Source organism: Neopsephotus bourkii, unplaced genomic scaffold, assembly GCF_033783945.1.
Source record: "Neopsephotus bourkii isolate Nb327-2 ecotype Australia unplaced genomic scaffold, CSIRO-AGI_Nbou_v1 NB_1768, whole genome shotgun sequence".
Taxonomy (NCBI): Eukaryota; Metazoa; Chordata; class Aves; order Psittaciformes; family Psittacidae; genus Neopsephotus; species Neopsephotus bourkii.
In genome coordinates, this window is record NW_026902242.1 from 7421955 (window position 1) to 7444378 (window position 22424).

Consider the following 22424-nt stretch of genomic DNA (forward strand, 5'->3'; position numbering starts at 1 on the left):
TATCCCAAATTTAAAGTATAAAATCACAGCAAGCTTTCCCAAATTAAAAATAGTTCTGCCATCTGTCAGCTTCAGGTACAGCTATTGTCGGAAGTTCTACATATGCCCCCAACAAAGATACCCAGCTGACTCCAGCCTCAGTCCATTAATATCTAGAATGACAAGCTATATAAAGAGCAGCCTTTAACCCTAATGCAGGATGCCTTTTTAATCAGGGTTTGCTAACAGTCATCACAAGAATGATCAGCACATTTCAAAATGAGAAAATCAAAAATGAAAAACATTCCTTAAAATGTCCAACCCACAAGTGAATGGCATCAAACTAGAACACAAGCTCCCTCAGCCTGAGTCACGTGTCATCTTCATCAGGGTGTTTTGTCATAGAGGAAGTGTGAATCCTCATACAGGAAGCCAAATTCCAAATCACACCAAAGGAAACACATCAAAGTTTCTGATTCTAGACTCCAAACAGAGGGTAACTTGGAAAAAGGAAGGCGCTGGGGTTATTTCCAAAAGGGACTCTCAGTAAGAAGACTGGCATTCTCTCTTGACAGAAGAAGGAAAATACAAAATTGAATGGAGGATGCACTGATTCAAACGAAGTCAAAAAATCACTTTCACACCATTAAATCTGACCAAGTTGCACTATGATGGCAACACAAGTCACTTAACCAGCACAGCAGAGTATCCTTTACTGTGTGCGATCAGCGATACATGTAACTGAGGTCCTTTATTAATGTCCAATTCCTCTACCACCAGGACAGAAATGACCAGCATTAAAGCATCACAGACCAGCATTTCACATAATGATGGAGCAGCATAAACTGTGAGCAGTTGGCTCACACAGCAGTGAGTACAGCAGCAGCTGTTCAGCAGTCTCTTCAACAGTGTTCTGAACACAGATTTACAGATGGCAATAAACTAAGATAAAAACTGCTCAAGCAAGTAGGAACAAAGTAATGAAGATGCCCAACTGTCCCCAAGGATAATTATGAATTAAATTACAGAAAAAATTAGGGCAAAGATCCCTGACAGTCCATCTATCATTCCAAACATAGCTATGTCAGGATATTTGGACTATGACCCCTTCCAAATGCATTATTTGTTTTTAATGGGTATTATACAAAAATATTCAATTAATTCAGAAGCAGAGGCCTCACAAATGCCTCCATACCTTGTGGGAAATGAGGAAATGAATTCTGCGTATGAAAGGCAGCAATTAATGTCAACCAGCTATCCTGGACTGGACCCAAGACTGAACATGTGCTCCCAGTGCTGCTAAGGGTCACAATCAGCCTGGTGGGGCCTACTCTACCAGATGTACACTGGGATGGAGTTCCCCTGTGGAGGCAGAGGACATAGAAGCTTCAGTTCCTGCTATGTCTATCAAAGCCCGCGGCCTTACAAACAAGTGAAGCATAAAGATGACCTCTACTAAGCCTGAAATTCATGAACTCACTCAACTTCCCACAGTGACCAGGTAAGAAGTCCTAACAGAGCAAACAACAAGAAGGCACTGCCATTTTTATCTTCTGCGGGTCCTTGGCTTCTCAGTGCCTGCAGCTGAGGCCTTTGCTCTGACCACATACCATATGTAGTTTAATTTCCTCCCAACCGGTAGTGCGCATATTGTTAGAATTTGTGGGGTTATTTCTCTTTGTGTTTTACTGCTTGGTTTGTTTTGTTGTTGTTGTTTTTTTTTTCCCTGTAAAAATTGAATCTAGAGAACTCAGAGCAGAAGAGGGAAAGTTTACAATGGGCAAGTCCTTTGACACAGCCCTGTCTTCCCAACACAAACACACGCTTGAGAACTGACTAGATATGTGGCAGTGACCCTCAACTAGGCTACTGATTAGACTACAGCCCTCATGTCTTTACTTTCCATGAGATTACACTGAGAATTTTCAACATCAAATCATGAAAGGCAGGGAAGGGCTCTTGAGAAAACCTCAGCATCCATGGACACAGAGTTGTGTGTTCATGCACCTCTTCAATCTCAAAGCAGAAAAACAGTTGGAAGACAAAAGCCTGGAATAAATATGAAAGAAACTACTTCTGGAATAAGGCTCTTGCACTTCACAGACAATAGACAAGTCAAAGCAAAGCTCCGCCTGCCTGCTTTTCTCATGCATCTCTTCCAGTGTCTCTGAAATGTGCCAAGAAAATAGGATGAAATAGAAGTTACTGATCTGCCTTGCTATAATTGGATGCAGCCATATATAATCATGTCAACCTAATGTCACAAGCAGAATAAAACTTGTGACTTTGATGTGTGAAGACCTCTATCTCTATAACATAAGGTACCTTCCATCCAAGTTGCCCTCTGACTAAGGACTGACATATGTGGCATCTGCTGCCATAGGCCCAGGCACTCCTATCTTGTGAAGATGTTTTATTTGGCAAGGAAGTCATGCATAATTTTTTCTCTAGGTAAGATTCTGTATTTCTATAATTTGTGTAAAACCCAAAGGTATGTTCAGTCACAGGACAGAAACAACATTTGAAATACCCAGCTTCTCCTTCTGTGCCTTTGATATACCTCTGTTCTGAATGGGACAGCCTTGGAGCAAGGGAAAGAGAAGTCCAGCCTCAAGGTCCTAATAAGTCTTGTCCAACTGGGCTGGCAAAGGTGGCCAAAGGTAATGGTACTTCCAGAAACCTGGATGTTTGACAGTTTGGAAATGCCTGGGAAGATCTAAGACCACCAAGTCTTTCCAGAACACTCAGAAATGGCTTTTCCTTAACTAAATGAAATCATGTTCTTGGATTTAAGGCAAACACAGCACAAAAAGTGTTCCCTTCACAAGAAGTTCTGACACAGAGTTCAGAAGGGGTTCATGGCAATGATGGAGCACAGCTGCCATCCTAGGGAACCAGTCACACCTCAGTCACCAGAGCTGTAAAGAAAAAGCCCTTCAAACACATTTGTGGAAAAGACACAGACTCAGAATTAATGGTTTCAACTTGCCTACTCTCTCTCATACTTAAAAACATGCAAAGCATGTACAGAAATCCTTAAAGCAAACCGGATGGCAGTCAGAGGTTGCATTCTACATGGTATAAAGTCACAGGCCTAGCTCAGGGGGAACTGTGTGTGGCAAATGAACGCACATGCAAAGCTTTCTTCTCTGAAGGAAAAACATAAAATTCTTTGGGAGAGCCTTCTTACATGGCCAGAGTTGTGTCTTTCAGGGTTTGCATAACACAGAAGCACAGAGATTGCAAAAGACTTCTAAATTAATGGTGACACAACTACCCCTCAAAAAAACTCCCATTGGGAAAGGGCTTCAGACAGGAGGCCATAGTGTATAGAGCAGTAGCTGCAACCTACCCAGAACCCCTCTGCACTGATCTACTGGGGCTTGGAAAATGACCCAGCAGAGGTTCAGATTAGAAACTATAAAGAAAACGTCATTTAAGATAGCTGCAGAATGTCCCAAGGCCTCACATTATCTTCCTGATCAAATCCATCTATCCAAGCCCTTTTCTTAATTGCTTTCATCATGAATAATGGAAAGAAGGGAATGAAAAAGGAAAAGGGTACATGGGCAAAGCCTCCATTTTCTACTACCTCCTTGTAAAAGCAAAACTTGTTACACTTTATGCGTAAGAAGCAGATTTAAAGACATTAACCTCAAACAGAGCTTGGTTTCCCAGTCAGCAGAAAAACACTTTTTCTGAATTGTCTGTCATTTCAGTGGATATTACAGGTGCTACAGATGCCTATGAAAGCAAAACAGTATGAGTAAGAGCACATGCAGCACTGCCCCTGAATAAGAATTGCTGAGCAAGCGATGCTGTCGTCAGCAGCGGTTCTGACCCTTCAGACTCATTCTGCTCTGTGCACAAGTGGCAGTTTGACCGGCAACAAAGACACTAGAAATTGAGCCCTCTGTGGCTAGTGAGGGAAGTGCTCTATAACCACTGAATGATGACGTTCTACTTGCAAAGCACATTCAGGTTTTGATGCAGGACACAAACATTTAAGGAATTTTGTTTCCTTAGTTGTACAAGAGGAAACAAAATTCACAGATGGATGAGAAAAGCAGAACTTTCCCAGGAAGTTCTTGCTTCTGTCAGTGCAGATATGTACAGGCATCCAAAAAAGTAACATTGGCACTAAGTCCTTTAGGACTTTGATGACACGGTTTCATTAATCATCTACACACAGCAACACCACTATTTGCAGGGCACTCCATCCTTAAGCCCTAATACTTTTATATGTAGAACCATTCATATATAAAGTCACTAAAAGAACCTGTCTCCCTTTTACAAAAGGGATGGTTGAGCTTTCCATTGTTCCAAAGTAGTGCAATTAGTTTTTGCTGAGAAAGATCACAAAGCCAGTTCTGTTGATTTATGAGAACTTGTACTACACTAACAACTACTGGCATGAGGAAACAGCATGCAGACATCATATGCTAAGTGTCTTGCTCTGGTTGCACGTAGTGCCTTCACTGGAAAGCCTAGGAATGGTTAAGCAATTCCAAAATCAGCAAGATATAAGCCATTGCAGAAGGCTCTGGCAGCTACCATCACTTAAGGTGGCAGTGTCAGATGAAGGCAAGAGGGACAAAGGATTGGAACCAATGGAAAAACAATGCACAGAGTGCAATCATAAGAGCATTATAACTGCAATCATAAGAGCATCATAACTGCCAAAACCTCAGTGTGTTTCCCCCTCCTGCCAGCTTGAGTGACCATGCTCTGTTTCTGTTCAGTGGGTGCTTCGACATTATACTCAATAACCTGGCCACAGGGGCAAATCTGGGCCTCCACCATGATGCTGTCTCATGACACTTATTAAGTACAGGACTGCATCAGCAGAAAAATGCCACAAGCAGAGGGCCTGCTACACTCCACAGTGCTTTTCTGATTCCTTTCAACAAGCCAATTCCAATATGAAAACACTTTTATAGCCCAGAGCCAAAGCCATTATCTCCCTCTTTTGACATTATCTCCCTCCTTTGACCACATACAGTTTAGTAGATATGATGGCCAAGATAAAACGTGTTGGCCAAGGTGTAGTAGTTTCTAGTAACAATGTGTCATCTGGGTGCCATCTAGAGGCTGTTACGGGGTGCCTGGTCACACCTAGCTTGCACAGAGAAATATACTCCCTTTAATAAATCCGAACTGCATTCTGGTGTCTTGCTGTGCTGCAGTCCAGAGCCACACCAGTAAACTCCTCAGTACTGCTTTAGCTCCAGCCAGATAAGACTGCCCAGCATATGAAGAGCTGAGGCAATAAAGAAGCATGAAGATTTATTGTGTTAAGTAGAGGATAAATATGAAAGCTGTCATTTCTACAATACGACTGCACAAACCTGAAAAGTTCATGGCTCCCTGTATCTTGTATTTGTGGTTTATTCCATTTTACAAACTGCAGTTTGCACCAGGAACACACTTGTTGTCAGTGCAGCAATATCAGACACAACCATTACAAAAATATTTGCATATTTATTCTCTCAAGTGCATTAAATACTGACAGCTTATTTGTACCAAAAGAAATCCTACATTTTAGCAAAGTTACTAACTAGGTAGGTTCACTCTTGAAATGTAAATTTTAAACTATATAAGTAATTAATATTGTTACTGTTCTGAAATATAAAAAGTTAATTTTTTTTGTCAACACAACAATATAATATGTCAAATAAAATTCGGAATGTGAACAGGTCAAATTCAGACTCCAGCAACCTCCCTGCATCTGCATTCCTTGCATTGCAATGCTCCCTCTGCTGGCAAATTTAAAAGGGAATAATATATTGCTTCCTTGGACTTCTGCCTTCAACACATGGAAAGCTTATATTGCTACATTTCTGATTAACTTTTCATGAAAACAGGGATACATTTTGCTTGCCCTATAATGCCAAGTCAATAGCCTTCCTCCCTCCCTCCCTCCTACTGTCCCTCTATGTTTTTTAACACAGAAAAGCTCCAGACTGCCCCAGAAGAAAAAAACCCCAAAGTTCCCAAGGTTACTGTGTTCATGTAGAAAAGAGAGTGTGAAGATATGAGCAGGAAACATTACTGCTCCTGTGAAACCGGGGACTAAGCTCTTGCCTCAGTCATGGAGGCAAGTGTACATCTGCCTCTGTCTAACTTTCGCCATTAATCTCTCTCCAAGGCAGATGCACTTACATGAGGTTGAGTACACTTTGGCACAGATGTATTTACCTTTTCTGCAACTCAATTCTTTCCTTTAGAAGCCATTCTGTTTTCTTGAGTGCCATTGAGAAATTATAGAAAGAATGCTGAATCGGAGGACTAGAAAAACAACAAAAACCTTAAAGACAAGGGAAATGTCTCCAAAGAAGAAAGCTATTGGAAAAAAGACTCCATTAAAGACAAAGAGTGGTCCAAGAAATCCTAAGTGTATGTGTGCACACATAGCCGCAAGATACCTACTGATGTTACCTCACTGATCAGCACTTCAGTGTTCAAGTATGGGTCTGAAGAGAAGTTGGAAGTGCAAAGTCATTAGATATATGGCTTGTTTGTCTTACAATCTAATCATTCAGGCCCATTTTTAGAGCCATAAGCTTTCTTTGTTTAACCAACAAAATCATTTATGCAGACAGTTATAATTCAGACTGTTAATTAAAAGAGCATTTTGAAGGAAAGGATAAAGCCTGGGAGACACAAGGCAGTGACTGATACAGAATCCTGCTTTTCTTGACCTCCTCCTACCACTGCTGGAAGCATCACCACATATTGCCCCATACACTCAGCCATGGCATCTTCCTCTTGATTATGTTGTCTGCTTTTGAACTAATATTTCTGCGGTCATGGTACTCCTTTTTATAAGCCCTTTTGCAATATTATTACACCAAACACCCTTCCTCTGGCACATCATACTGCTGAGTTCCTAGATGCTACAAAACCCATGACCTAATTGTGCTAAGCACTGGATAAACATGGTGAGAGTGTCTGCCCCATGGTGTTTATAGTCTAATTATGTATGATAAAGGGAGGGAAACATGGAGAGGGAGGATGAACTATCTTCATTTTACATATTTAAATGACTTGCTCAAGTCATACCAGGGCATCTGCAGCAGAGCCAGGAATTCACCCACCTCAGCCCCTGCTCATTATCTTTTAATTTCTCTGTTGAGTCTAATGCCTTTCTGAGGGTTGAGGTCTCCTCACACAGACTACTATGCAAACAAAGGAGAAAACCTCAAGGGCAGTGAGGAAAGAGACGTGACTAAAAGGCCTGTATATACATCAGCTGGGGACTGGCAGGGCCAGCAGAACAGAAATGCACCTAACATTTGTAGATTCCTTCTTACTGCCTTTTAGGGAGGAATGCATTCTAGGAGAAGGCAGAAGCGAGATGGGCTCTGTGGGACACTCAGTTAATCATGAACCCCTATCATGTGATATGAATAATAATAAATAATATGAATAAGTCATTATTCTTTCATATGTCCCAGTCTGACTTGCCATTACTAACTAAGGTTCTTGGTAGCTTTAACTAAGAGCTTTGCCAACAAAGTCAGTCTGGCCTTTGATAGGGTTTTTCCTCCTTTTCTTGTCATTGCCCTTCATCTCCAGGTTAACTCCTGCTCTTTATCACTCCATATGCATCAAATACATTAGGACTTCCTCTCCCCAACTGCCCCTACTGACCTCCAGTATTTGCTTCTCACACAGTTGCCCTGAAGGTAATAAGCTGGCCTCTGGACTATTGCTAATGTTACACAGAAAGCCGGTTGACAAGCTTTGCAGCCAAAGGCAGTTCTTATAAGCAGACTGCATCAGACCTGGAGTCAGCAGTAAAATGAGGGACATGGGAAGGATGAGTCTCAGACATAGAACAAAGACAGAGTAAGTCTTGCTCATGAGTTCAGGAAGTGAACTGAATCCAGCAAGTCTGCATCCTTACAACTTGTCTTGAGTTTAAGCTAGCTGGGTGACATGAGATTCCAGTGCCACCAACCTGCTTAGTCTCTTTCTCCTCTTCACAGTGGTTGAGAAATCTCCTCAGTGAGCTTTTAAAAGCAGAAATAACATGCCAATTTGTATAAAATAACAACTTTCAAGAAAAACTTAACTAGCAACACTGTTACAGAGCATGGAGTCAGCTGCAGGAAGTTGTGCCATTTGCAAAGACCTTTTTTTGCAAACTCTTTCCACATGAGCAAAAGTAGAAGGGCTATTTACAGGTATTCTAACCTGTATACCACTACACAGGCACAAGAACTGCATCAGTGCTAGGCCAGATCTGCAGCTGAAACACATGTGATCAGAGTGCACTGCTCCTGTTCAAGCTCAAATCCTTTCTGGGTCCACGTGGCTCATTGCAAGGAAGAGCAAGCCTTTCTTTGTGAGTGGCTGCCAGGGGTTCAGATCTGGACCGAAGGTGAAGTGCACTGCACACTATTACATGTGGATGCAAGGCCGTTCAGCTGCTGGGGCTTAGGAAGTTACTCCAGTGCCTTTTTTGATGTAGCTACTTAGTATCCATCTTAATGCCTCACTTCTCCTTTGACCCCAGATAGCTGATTTCATCTCAGTTCCTCCTCTAAAACAATGGTAACACCTGCTGACCTCAGAGGTGCACTATAAATACAAGATTAAATGACTAGGCACAGAGGAATGAAACCTCCTGACTCATGAGATGAATTGCGGTCCCATAAGCCCTGCCTTATATTTCAAGATCCACAAGGGTTGTATGAATCTTGTGACCAAAATGCTCCCTTCTCTCTCTCAGATTCTGCTCATTTCTCAGAACCTTTTAGCACAGTGATGACTTCATCTGAGGTCACTTGATTGGATTTAGATTAGATCTACTAACTCACTACATGGGTGAGTTGCTGTAATTACCAACTGTGCTTTTGCCACAAGACTCCTGCCTCATTCATGTACATGGCTTCCAGGGATTTTCTGACACTCCCAGAATACATGTCTAAAACAATAGATACAGCATTTACAGTGGCATGGGGAACCTAAGCTTGGCACAGGTAAGGCCTCCGTGGGAACCTTCAAGAAAGCTTGATGTGTATCCTATATCAGGATCATGGAGCAAGTGGCAATAGTCAAAAGAATCACAGAACCAGAAACTGGTTTGCGTTGGAAGGGACCTTAAAGCTGATCAGCTTCCAACCCCCTGCCATGGGCAGGGACACCTTCCACCACACCAGGCTGCTCCAATCCCCGTCCAACCTGCCCTTGAACACTGCCAGGGATGGGGCAGCCACAGCTTCTCTGGGCACCCTGTGCCTGGGCCTCAGCACCCTCACACGGAAGAGCTTCTTCCTAATGTCTGACCTCAATTTCCCCTCTGCCAGTGTAAAACCATTCCCTTTTGTCCTAGCACGAAGAACAAGAATGATCTAGGATGAAAAAGCTATGGAAAAATATTGAAAGTACAGTGTGCAGTCCAGAAAAAGAACATAATGTAAAAAGAATCTTTAACTACTGATACAAAGTAGTAATCTTCTCTCCAAATATAGGACAGATAAAACAAGACTTAAAGGAAACAGGTAAGACTGAAACAGAGAAAATCAAAAAACCACCAATAGTATGGATAATGAAAAACTGGACAGATTGCCTAGAGGATAGCATGGAGTCACCACCTCTTTCTGACTTTAAATATAGATTAGATACACATCTGAGAGAAATGACACAGGTAGAACTGACCTCAGTGGAAGGACAGATGAGAAGACCTTTTTGGGCTCCTTGTAGCCCTCTAATTCAGTAATTATTAACTTACAGATGCTCATTCAGTTGTTTTACTGTGATAGGCAGGCCCAGGGGGATGCACCATTATAAAAGAGGTGACACAGAGAGCAGTCATAAGCAAAGTACTCTTGTAGCACTCCAGCTCTACAAGCAACCTACATTGCTCTCTTCAACTACAGGCAACCACATATTAGGTGCAGAGCTCAGAAAAGGCCCGAGAATATCCCCTGAAGAGATGAGGAGTCTAGAAAGCATGACATACAAGAAAAGCCTCAAAGAACCAGACCCATACCTTAGCCTAGAAAAGACCTCACACTGCAAAACAGCACGCACCACCCAGTCCTTTTAACTGCAGCTTTTCATTTCAAGCCTCAAAACTGCAATATGACAGACAGCCAAAATGACAGAAGTTGTCCATACCTTAGGTCCTCTGGCACCTAACTAGGATCACAAATTATATCCATTTAGTTCTTCAGGTGGAGGAACTGCTTCTTGGTCTGTCATACCTTTTTAATACCAACGGAGATTCCAGGATTGCAGCTGAAGTGTTCATTTTGGATTCCCTAAACTTCAGCAACAAAGCATGTCACTGATTAGTTCAGTGAGAAGGACCTGGCTTTCTGTATTGTAAGGTTAGGGCTGTAGGACGTGAAAGAAGCTGTAATAAATTATTACACAGTTTCTCCAACTTGGCAATGTGCAGAAAGGAGGAAAAGATCTTGCAGAAGAAAATCCAGGGCAGCAGGATTGTGAGCAGGAAGCAGGAGTGGATGGGTTTATATCAAGTCATTCATTGCTCAACTGCTCCCAGGCTCCAAGACTGCCTTGCATGTTTACCTAGGTAGTAGCAAATTACCCCATGTAGTAGGGAACAGTCAGAGGTAAAAATGACCCAGTTGCTCCATACCACAATTCCTCACCTAACCACTTGAATACACAGAAAAATTTGGAAGCTTATCAATTCAAACAAAGATGTGTATTTTATGCCAAACTCCAGCTTTCAGCACTGCAGAGTCAGGACTACAGTACCTATAGCCTAGTGATTTTGATTGGCACAGCACTGGCCTTAGAACCATTACCAGGTCAACAAAAAAGCTGCAAAAGCTGTGTCTCATTTGACAACATCAGTTCAAGAAAAATGCACAGAGACCTGTGTGAACATCCAAAAAGCTGTAAAACTTTAGTTAACAAAACAGACCTCAACTTTGCTCATAAACACAAAGATCAAGTGACATTTAAAAGGAAGCAAAAAGATGCAAATCATGCATTTTTAGGTCTTTGAAGATCCTGCTATCACTGCTCCAGATCGGAGCACAGTTCATGTTCTGTTCAGTCAGCCTTTTCGCTTGTTCCAATGCTGAATACACAGAGAGCACCAGATATTTTAACCTCAGTAATTTCTTTCATTACCTGACAGAAATAGCACTAATAAGAGGCATTAGAGGTACAATATTCAATTGCTCAGGACAGCCTAAACATTTAATTACATTATGGTAGCTAATCACAAATAATTGCCTTAGAGAAGACAGGGCAGCTGTGAGAGGATGCAGCTTGCCTGTTCAGCACATGGCACAGAATTCAGCAAGGACAAAACAAGCAGAAACATCTTAAAACCACTCAAAATCACCATTTCCTCTTAGCCTTTTGGAAAGAGACTACTTCAGCTTGCCTCTGTGCAGCTCAATGTTAATTACCCTGTTTGAAAAGTCCATTGCCATGTACACTCTGCTTTGGGTTTTCTTATTTTACTACCACTTCTGCTACCAATTGTTCTTTTCTTGGATTTGGCTCCATCAAGTTTCCTTATCACGATATCCATTCTTCCCAACCCTGTTATTGCCTTATACAAATGGCTAGTTCCACTGATCTGACAGAGAGAATCAAGTAGAGGGTTGATTATCAGAATCAAAAATGTTGTTAAAATCATATGCCCTTTAATGAAAAAGAAATAAAACCAACCAAGCAACCAAGACACATATACAAAGAAAAAGAAAGAGGAAAAGGAAAAGCAAAAGCAAAAAGAAAGGAACTGATCCTCCTGTCCTGACTCCTGCCACAAGACAGTAGGAAGCCTAGACTAAAATAGAGCAGAATACCGTGAACTGAGATATGTTACAGCACAACTTCTATGACTAAGTCTTATTCCACAGGTATGTCAAATATGGACTTAAATCTATGATGCCCATTGGCCTGTCCCCTCCTTATATATTATTTATTATTATCTGTGTTTATTTACAGATATCTGTATCAATCTGATGCTTTATCGCATGACCATTATACTCCAAAGCACAGTAGATAAGGACCGATGGAGGTTTCCACAAATCTTAGCTCTTACAGAAATGAATTCTGTTCCTATGTATTATAAAGGGATAAGAAGATTTCCTTCAGGCATTAAACAGCCTCCTTTTGTACCAAGTTCAAAACTCCACTGATAGCAGTATTTCGCTGCCAGCTCTTTTAAGCAGAAGCCTCCAGCCAACACATCAATATACAAGAACCAGTGCAGGCACCACTTCTGCTATTGCTCCTCACCAAAAGCCTCCACACAAGATTTAAGTCTTGCAAAAGACAAAAAGCAAAAGTCATTGCATGTAACACCAGGCAGCCAAAACCTTCATTCCGGAGAGGAAAGGGTTTTATTTAAGTGTTCAAGTAGTGATGGATAACTGCATGATAACCTGCAGGACTGCAACTTAGTCTAGAGTTAGGATTCTGTATAACAACAGACCCACAGTTTCAACTGTCTGGTCCCAGATACCCTTTTTCAGTCTTCTGTCACCCTTTTCCAGTTACTTAGCAATCAACAGCCTACCTGGAGGTTCCTGACCCTCCTGTGTTTTGTACGTGAAGTGGCAGGATATCTCAGGTCCCAGACCAAGTGCTGTCTCCCCATAACCGGTGCAGATGACGCTGGGCTGTGACAAGATGGGATGAATTGATTTTGCTTCTCTTGGTCGTATTTTGTTGTGAGAGCAGGGGTTATTTTCTTTCCCCAGCAGTAGCAATGATTACAGCAATTATCATTTCTTATCTTCCAGGTATTACTATTACCACTCCAGTTCTCCCACTGCTTTGTCAAAGCTGAAATAAAGGCGGGACAAGGTTTCTGCAGCACTCTCTCCATCTGCGATCCCAACTCCACTGCCTGGGCCAGAGTTAAGGTACCAAGTTCCATCAAGAGTTTCTCCCGAATTCGCCAGTCTGCTGCTTTGTCAATTAGCTGGTCCAGGATCAGCTCCTCCTTCCAACAGCCAAATGCACAGACTGATGCCAATTCTCGTAGTGCCAAAGCAAAGGTGGTAAAATTTTCCCCTGGCAGTTGTGCCCGCTGCCTGAACTGGAATCTCTGCAATACCAAGCTCTGCCTGGGCCCTGAAAACTTCTTCATTGTTTCTTCAAAGGAAGCAGCTGAAACCAGGCTTGTAAAAATCCTCTGGTCTTTCACATCCAAAGACTGGAGAACAGTCCTCAGGAAGTCATCAGGTTTCACTCATGTATCAGCCAAATCTCACAATCAGCCACTGACTGCAGGGGCCTGAGAGATTTCACAGATCCAGCAATACACAGGACATAAACCAGCAGGAAGATGCAACCAGAACTCCCCAGTCTTCACTGCCACCACTGCGTAGGTCTACAGGTATTCCCAGTACCTCTGAACAAGAGCACAGAGGTACATCACAGACACTTTGCCTCTTGTCACAGGAAGTAATTTCTTGACACCCAAAAGGCTCCTGCCTTCCTGCCCAGGTTGTCTGGCTGGGCAGGAAATAACAGTGCTCCTCCCATGCACGCAGTGAGGGTGAGGGCTGCATGGGAGGAGAAAATGGAATGGGAAGGAAATGAGAAGATGAGATAGGAAGACTATCCCCTGCTAAGATGTTTTCGTTGCATGCCCTAACACCCTAAACTAAGGCTTGTTGAATGTTTAATGGGAATCAAATGTAAAATCCAGGTTTAGTGGTTTTACAATAATGAACAGCACATTCTTCACCAGCAGAACAATCCCCACATGCCACAGAGGTATATGTAGAAAAGCGCAGTGAGATGGCACTGGGCATCAGCCTTCATATGGGCTGAGATATGCAGACTGTCAGCTTTTTCTTGTCAGCTTTCTTTCTTTTCAATGTCTAACAAACACGCCTAAGAATGGCATCCCCCTGTGCCAGAGCCTAGTGGTCTATTCAAAAGTGGCACCATTTCACTAGCAGTTTACCGAGACCAAATCCCATAGGCATGTAAGAACAGCCGAACCGTAGAAAGATCACTGTACGGGCAATTTTTCTTCTCAGGGCTGGAGTCTGTAGCTGTCTCCATTTTATAGCTTTTTTTAGTGATCACATAGCAGGTACAACTGGAAACACAGCACTTCAGAAGTGTGTGCTGTAGAGAAGATAATGAGAAAGAATCGTAGAATCACAGAACCCAAACCATTGCATGCGCATGCCATCTGACCTGTGTCTAATATGACTACAAATAATTGGATATACTGCAGATGTCCAGAAAGACATGGTGCTGTGCTCCTTAACCATGTGACCCTTCAAGAAACCATGCCAGGAATGAGTCATTTGACAGCAACAGTAATTTGGCCATCTCCATGCACTCTCTTTCCTCAGAGCTGGGAGCTAGAGAAGCTGCTCTTCCAGTGGTAGTTTGCTCCCAGCCATCTACTTTCCCAGGAGCCACCAGCCCTTCACCTGCCAAAGGAGTACCAGAATACCTGCTCAGAAATAGAATGGCCATGTCCTGTCAGAACAACTGGGAGTGGACAGGTTAACTGACCTGTCATGCCAGACACACCCGTCAACTGCACTCAGACACCCCTCACTTAAACAGCCAATGCTTTGGCTTGTTTCTTATAATTATGAAGTATTTCCAAGTTAGAGCATGTATGTGGATTAGCTATAAGGAGTTCATATTTTCTCACGAAGCCACCCAATATGCCTAGTACAACATTTCATTGCTACTTATCTGTTAGGAAGTTTGCTCCTTTTCAAGCTGTTACTTACAATCCTGAAAGTTCTGCACTCAAAGTCTGCAGGAATGTCAGAGTATTTGCCAAGGAAAAGCAGAGCACCCCACCTGCTATCTAACTGAAGAGAAAACAGATGTATACATGTGCCCAGTGAATGCCCTCATGATTTACAGGGGAGGAGGAGACAGGGAAAGAAGATGCATTCAGCCAAACTATAGAGAGCTCCTTCAGAAAACCATCCTTCTAAGAGTTATGTCTATAAGGCAGACAAGATACTTCCATGAGGCATAGTCACCAGTTGTGCATGTTGTGCCCCATGCCATACAGCAGATATGTGGTGGCAGAAAGGAAAACCCTGGGTGTACTTGATGTTCACTTGTGTGGGCACGATGCCACTATACAGGAAACTCTTAATCCTATAGATACAAGTGATAGTACTGCCCACAAATCACACAGGCATATCACTGCCAAGAACACTTCAGTACTAGGAGCAGCACTGTGAGTCAAGAGAGGGGGTGTGAGCATTCAGGACACTTATCTAGGCTCTACTCATTAGCAGTACAACATGAAGTATAAAGAGGTGGCTACGCCCTAAGCTTCCATTCATTCTGACTTCACTGTAAGGACATGTCTAAACTACATCATGCCTCATCATGATAAAAACCCCGGTGGGACAGAAATATGCAAAAAACCTTTGGGCTAGATAAAAATTTATGCACAAATACATTCTGCAACTTTTTGTCTATTAACCATGATAACACAAGATAACCCTGAGCGGGCAGATCATATGTTCCTGCTTTCCATCAACTCCAAACTCCATTGACTTGGGAATACAAACAACCTATTCTGTTGCAAAGGGAAAAAATAATATAAATAAATAAAACAACCAACAAACCAAACCCACAGCTTGAAAGGCAAACATGATGTTTTCATCAAGTCCTTCCTTTCTGTAACTATTACTTTGCTCTCCATTGGTGTGCCTAAACATGAGTTTTCAACGTGAATTGCAGCTGCCTTGCATAAGAGGCATTTTCTCTGTCATCGCCCACCCACTCCTCCCAGATTGCTGGTGTTACTGTTCAGAGGTGACTGCACACTTGTTCGTATACCAGGAGACATCACGCTTGAACTAGAAATACCAGAAACACACAAAAGCGCGTTACTTCTAATACTTGCTGTCACTGATTAAAGCCAAGAACACTGATGTTTCTTTGCCCTCCCTGTAAGAAAGCCACTGGGATTTTATGTGTTTGTGATAGAAATTTGAAGAACAAAATCTTTTATTTAAAAGATTTTAAATTCCATGGTGTCTGGCCATATTAAACAAGACTTGTGAGTGTAACATGATCAGTAAAGGTCACATTATGTAGATTGTCTCTGGATGCCCTATTGGCTTTAAACTACATACTAGCTTGTGTGCCTACAGAACTTTGTGGACATGGAAATTTTCACATGATATATTTATCACTGCACATTTCACTAATAAATCTACTTTTCTTTTTAAATTCATGTCATCTCTCCTCTTTCATCATCCTATTTATTCCACCTGCCTTCCCCATTTCATCACATTCATTTTGGGGAGTAGATCAGGATCACGCTCTCCTACTAGTTTTGTTCCAGGGCACAGTCCCTTTGCAAGACCATTGCCTTTGGGATCCATTCCCAACCAACACTTCTAATATTATGTATCCCTACTCAGGCATTATAAAGATCATCACTGTAAATAGTGTCAGGATTCCATGTGATTTGTAATACCAACAGAGGCTTCCCAGTCAAGAAGTCTCTGACAGTAATAATTAAAAGCCACGTTTGCCATGAGGCCAAATTCCCCTTTCTGTTGGGCATTAGCTGAAAGAATCACCACCCAGCAGTTCATTGTGGCTTCCGGCTATGTTCAAGATGGCAGAGAGCTTAGCAGCCTGTTGTATCAGTTTATACCACGATCCACAATTAGACAGACTTTTTCTATCAGAGAAACTTTTGGGTCAGTTTTACTTTGTGAGTACCAAACAAAAAGCTCTGTACAGCCAGAAGTTTGTTTCTGTATTTGACTACTTTCAAAGCTTGACAAACATCTCCACTCTATGCCGGGATTCAGAAAAATGTATGAGGCTTCTCTCAGATGCCATGCCCAAACTATTACAAATATTCCCTTAAACATCAAGAAAATATTCTTCCCTGTGAGGGTGCTGAGGCGCTGGCACAGGGTGCCCAGAGAAGCTGCGGCTGCCCCATCTCTGGCAGTGCTCAAGGCCAGGCTGGACGTGGATTGGAGCGGCCTGGTCTGGTGGAAGGTGTCCCTGCCCATGGCAGGGGGTTGGAAGTTGATGAGCTTTAAGATCCCTTCCGACCCAAACCATTCCATGATTTCCTTGTTCCAGATTTAAACCTTTAGAAACAGAGCTGTGGGTTTTCAGAGGTGCTCATTTCAAGGTACTCAGCAAGCAGATCTGTCCTTGCAAAGTAGTTAGTTTTCTTAAGAAGTTCTGCAATCTCAGTGATGAAAGAATTATACAGTATCTACAGACTAATACCAAAGTTTTCCTCACTGTAAATAGTAAACTGCCTCCCCAAAAGATCTCAGAGGTAATTCCTCTGCTCATGGCATAGACTAAATTTTCAGAGTCTGCTTTTCCCATTCACTGCTTGGCTGAACTCAACAGCCAAGGAGTGAAGTACTTGCTGTATTTTGAGAATACAGCATTTATCCAGTCCCTCCAGGTTTAATCAGGTGCAGAGGTATCTGGGTTACCTGAGCCAGCCATGAAAGATCTACCTGCAGGTTTCCTTAGGAGTGACAGACACCAAAGTGGCTGCGAACTGTGAAACAGTTGGTATTAGAATATACACCAGAAAAAAACAATGACTTAAAGCAGGGAAAACTCAGATCAGCCAGACAAAATAGACAGTTTCCCATGCCCAGTGTCACTGAAGGGGATTTAGGACTTCTCAGCAAACCCACACAAATGTATTTTTCTAGGAACCACTGTGTATTTTCTGTCATCTCTCAGGTACAGTGGTTTCTCTAGTAGTTTCTCTCCCAGTCCCTGCCATGCCACAGACTTTTACTCACTGTCTTCCCATTTTCCATCCTTCTTGTCAGCTGCACACACGCAGTTAATTTCCTACACTCTTTGCTCCAGGTGTCTAACCCAAAATGTAGCTCCTCTCATGCCCTCAGCTACAGCCTTTTCACAGAAGACAGGACGACATACAACACACTGCAAACAAACCAACTGTTGGAGAGCCCTTTTCAGTAAACTAAGCAAAAGGTTGTTGCAACCCTGAGTTAACACGCTAACACCACTTCGGTTGAATCTAGCCAGACACAGACACTGGAAAACCTGAAGTGAACATCTCATAGCACAGCCTTATGACATCCAACTTTTCCATCTCATGCAAGGAAGTAAGGCACATGGGCCAGCAATCAAAGTCTGAGATAAGAACATGACTGCCAGATACCCTGCTGAGCTTAACAATGCACTTCTTAATCCAGAATTTAAATATATTAGGAAACAAATAACTGCTCCCCTTTTCTAGATTCACCTTTAGCATGGAAGCATTTGCAAGTTTAGAAGGAGTACTTACCTAAAAGGTCTCCAAAACAGGACACCCAATTTCACATGGTAAAAATGTGTCTAGGCATAGAAAAAACACACAGGAACAGGGAGGTTGCCTCTGCCACTGCACTATCTCTACTACAGCTGAGATGCCTATTTCCCTGAAGAAACAACACTGAGATTCTTGAAGAAAGGAGGGAATGTCTGGATTAAACAAAAAAGGAAGACATCTGGGGCCCTATGGAGCAGGAAATGAGTATCTGGAAGTATTCAGTAAATAACAGGAACCAGGTGCTTCAAGAATTTTTTCACAGGTTTCCCCCAGTGAGAGTTGTCCAGCTTGGCCTAAACTTTGCCTTTCAGAGTGGTGTACAGAAAGTGAGATACCACAAAGTAACTTGATTTGCCCTCTTAGCACATTCACCATGCATTCGAGTGAAGGAAGATGTTGCTAATACTCTACAGCACTGAAACAGGTCATATAGGATCATCTGAAACTGGCTTTTTCTGATCACATACCTTGCTGAGCATCAACATTAGGACGGGGTGGAAACCGCACGTGGAATTTTCTACAGCACATGCAAACATACTATTAGAGCTTCCACTGCCGAATCACATGTCGATATCAATGTATAAAACAAAAATAATGAGATTAAAAATGAATTTAAGTTTGTATAAAATTAACAAGAGCAGATTTGCAGAAGGTTGGCACTGTACCTGAACCTCAGTAACTGGGATCTGCAAACAAACCTGTTAAGCTCATAGACTGACTCTCTAGTTTACATTTCACAAATCCCTTTTACTGGTGACTACAGCTCTCTAGGGGCAATGCTCAACTCCTACTGAGATACTGGCAGGAACTAAAGTGGTATATGTACACACATAGTGATTTGAAACCACAAATTGTGCATCTTAGCAAAGCTATGAACCCCAGGGCTACAAGACAGACAGGATGTTTGTGATACTCACTAGGGGTGCAGGAACACTAAGAAAAACATGCCACCGCATGTGATGCATTTCTGCAGTACCACAAAGCTTTTCATGTAAGATGTCAAAGCATTTAATATGAATGACCTAAACCTCCTGGAAACAATGATTCCCATACAGACATGCAAAGAGGATGTACATGGACAGTAAAGAGGAGGTCAGCTCTGTTGGTTATAGTCCAGAAACTCCTGCATTACTATAGATCTAGGAGCTGCTACATAACCATATCAGTTCAACTGCGTGAACTGAAAATCTGTATCAATTGTTTTACAATTGCATGGATTCCATTAGTTCCAAGACTGTAAATATATGGTGCTGACTCCCAGGAGTTTCATATTGCTATGAAGATCAGTATACGTTAAATGGTTTTTATACTTAATGATGTTACTCAGAATGTTATCACTGGCAGGAACAACCCTTCACATTGAATCTGCCTTTCTCTTGCCCCTTAATAAAAGTAAGCAACTAATGGATCAGGCCCAGGGAGTATGCAAGATCATGCCAGTAAATTCTGCTAAGGAAGAGTTGTATTAATCCAATTCCTACCTCCCTCTGTAGATAAAGAAGATTACTGCTCCAGTTCTTCAGTGGCTGCTGAACCCAGTATGCCAAGTGATCATTACACACCTCAGAGACAGAGACAGTATGCAAGCTTGATGCAAATGACTGCCCTAGCAAAACCGTATTCTTGTCACCAGCTGTGTTTCACTGAGTTATCACAATAAACACACTGCTCACTAAAAAGGCTCTCTGATGAGGCAGGCAGATTGTGGCTCCAACAGCCTTACCTAGAAAAGCTTTCAGAAAATCCTGTTCATTACTCATAAGGCACTGCAGTTTCTGAAGGGAGTATTTCTTACAGAAAGCGTGAATCAGAAAGAAAGCTGAAAGACCTCCTGGGTTGGGAGAAGCTCCCTCATTTTGCTTCATTAAAATGAAAAAGAATCATGAGGTAATTGCTTTGGTCTTCATTTTGCACAGTTTTATAGAGATGTCCCATTGGAAAGTATATAGTAGCAAGAATAGGATCACTTCAGGTAAGGCAAACATTCAGATTTGTTACCACAGTATAATGTGCACCAAGTCTGCAGTACTGAACTAGCTACAAGTGAAGCCTTGCACTCTTAAATGAGATGCACATTTTCCCATGTCCTAATTGCCACTTTTACCCCTGCCCTCTTTTGTTGTCATTAGTCATGGGAATACATGGTTTCTTTCCAAAGTAGAATGCTCTGTCTGCTTCACTGCTCAACTCTCTGCACCAAGTTCAGATAAACACTGTTCTGATTTAGCCCCTCCTCTGGGACCTCAGACAATTTAAAGAACTTAAGTTCAGTTGGACTTGGCCAGATTTCCAGCGTTACCTTGGCTTGCTACTTGTTATGCCATAATGGTCCTATCTGTAACATGAGCACAGGATAAGTGTGAATCCACTGGTATTCACTGTCATTTGACATAACTGGATAAAAGTGATAGAATAGCTTTCTTTCAAAAAACCCAACTATTGCTGGATGTGCTCCCAGGATTTCCTGGATACCCTTGCCTCTTTTTGTCATTCTAAGTATGTACTTGGTTTCCCCATATCACTTCAAGTGTTGAAAACCTGAGGTAAAAGAAAATTACCATGGAACAATTGTAGGGCCATCCTCGTAGCAACTGCAGTAAGACTGCAATATTGAAATATTAAGCTATAACATTTTAACATTCAAATGGCAAAAGATGTTGGTATTTTTAGGAATGAGAAGTGTTTCGGGAGTAAACCTGAAGAAGAAAGAGAGAAATAGAGAAGAGAAAGTGAGAAGAGAGAAAGAGAGAGAGAAACAAGAAGAAAGAGATAAAGAGAGACAAGGAAGGAGGGAAGAAAGGCAGGCAGGAAGGAAGGAAGGAAGAAAGGAATGAAGGCTTATTAAAAATAAGAATATTCATATCAAGATTAAAATCAAGACTATCAAGATCGATCCAAAAACTCAGGCACCTGGCCACAGCTGACGACTAGTGCAGGACCAGTTTCTGATATCAGGGTGACTAAATGTACATTAGCTCCCACCTGGAGTGTAAGAATAGGTACAGAATTTATGCTGTCATCTTTATCTGCAGTGGTGTAAAACAAGTGCGGGGAACTAAGATAAAACTGAAACCTTGGAAGTGTTAATTTCCACATATATTGGATTTGTGAACAAGGCCTTGGCTATAACTTTCTTGCTAGAGCTCCCAGAAGATGTCAAGACGTGGAATTTATCCTGCAACATTTCACGTCAAAGCTCTAGTATCAGAAGGTTCACATAACTGAAATGTATGGGTTTATTCCTTTCATTTGAGAAAAGATCTTAACCGTACACCAAGCCAACACTGGAGAGATGAAACACACTTCCTGTAGTACACCAAATCCAAGTACATTCCTTTTATTCCCAATACAAAAAAAGTCAGAGGCCAAAGGCTATCATCAGGCTTGGAAAAGGCTGATGACTGACGTGAACATGGGGATTTGTATTTCCAAAGGGATAGAGACCAGTCCCTTCCCTCTCCATCTTCATGGCAAACAATACCGTTGTTCGGTAGTGATGAGCCCAGGGAGCAAGGCTCGTTATTTCACCAACCACACATGAGGAGCTACTTAATGACTTTGGCGGGGGCAAGCCTAGAAAGGCTTCCAGAACATCTCTATTCCAACTTTGCAGAAAACTTTAGTGGATCCACTGGTTAAGCACCTTAGTGCTTGCTACTGTGGCATGGCTCAGGAAAAGGAGAGAACTGGACCCTCACACTGTGTGAGCTGAAGGAAGTTGCCTTTCTCAAGCAGTCTTGAAAGCTCCACCAAATTAAGGATTGTGAGACAGCACTGAGCTTTAAGCTGTGACTACTTGGGAAAAAGGCCCTTGAGAATGAGGAGTGTGCAAGCCTTCCCACCCCTATGAGTAACTGTGTAACTATTATTTCTTTTGTCTCCTATAAAAGGTTGAAAAAGCCTGGCACCACATTACAAAGATAGACTGAAAACATGTGCTGACTTGGCATCTAGTTGTGTCATACACATTTTAAGCCACAACAATGCAAACACGGGAAAAATTTGGATGCTACTCATCAGTAAGAGGGAACATCGCCAAACCAATTAGTGCTCTCATAATAATGAATCAGGACAGCTCACTGAGAGAAGCATGTCTTATTTATGGAGCCCTTGTATAATAATCCAACATGAGGTACCATACTGAATCCACAAC

The 22424-nt window shown here is 42.1% G+C and overlaps 2 protein-coding genes across 3 annotated transcripts in view; both read right to left on the reverse strand.

Moving 5' to 3' along the window:
• PLEKHB2 (pleckstrin homology domain containing B2) overlaps window positions 1-22424 on the reverse strand; it is a 472273-nt gene that overhangs the window by 181765 nt on the left and 268084 nt on the right. The window lies entirely within an intron of this gene.
• The window catches only part of ARHGEF4 (Rho guanine nucleotide exchange factor 4), a 215410-nt gene that overhangs the window by 122925 nt on the left and 70061 nt on the right, over window positions 1-22424 (reverse strand). The gene's annotated exons all lie outside the window — the stretch shown is intronic.